The 448-nt window shown below is 62.7% G+C and overlaps 1 protein-coding gene across 1 annotated transcript in view; it reads right to left on the bottom strand.

Annotated features, from left to right (window-relative positions):
* The window catches only part of DAPK2 (death-associated protein kinase 2), a 112384-nt gene extending 112326 nt beyond the window's left edge, over positions 1-58 (bottom strand). Inside the window, exon 1 of the mRNA XM_006770789.2 lies at positions 36-58. The gene's annotated coding sequence lies outside the window, so the exon portion shown is untranslated. The remainder of the gene's footprint in view (positions 1-35) is intronic.
* Positions 59-448: the final 390 nt, after the last annotated feature.

The following is a 448-nucleotide window of genomic DNA, read 5'->3' as shown; positions in this document are numbered from 1 at the left end:
CCAAAGCTCCGGGGAGACCTTCCTGGCGTCCTCACCCGCTCTGCAGCTCACGTGCTGCGCGGCCCGGACAAGTCAGCTAACCTCTGCGCGCCTTGCCTGGAAATTGATTTAAATGGGCTGATACGTGTGACACGGCCTGGCACAATCGCTCAGAAAATGGTATTTCCTTGCCCCCCCCCACCCCGTCCCCCGTCTTCCCAAAGAAAACACACCGTGAGAGAGGAAGTCCCACCAGGGAATAGGCTGCTTCCTCCCTGACACCAGCGTGCGCCCTGACACTGCCCAGATGCTCTGGGAACCTCACGCCCACGTTTCACTGCGGGGTGGGGGCTGTAGTGGGAGGGACACTCCGTCCTCACCACCATCCCCAGCTTGGGGGCGCCCCGCCTGGCTTCCCTCTGCGCCCCCAGCCCTGGAATGGTTGGTTAGTAGCGACCGCATCCGCATC

This window comes from Myotis davidii, unplaced genomic scaffold (assembly GCF_000327345.1).
Source record: "Myotis davidii unplaced genomic scaffold, ASM32734v1 scaffold461, whole genome shotgun sequence".
NCBI lineage: Eukaryota > Metazoa > Chordata > Mammalia > Chiroptera > Vespertilionidae > Myotis > Myotis davidii.
Note: the sequence above shows the minus strand (reverse complement) of the source record. Positions and strands in the feature narration are given on the sequence as shown.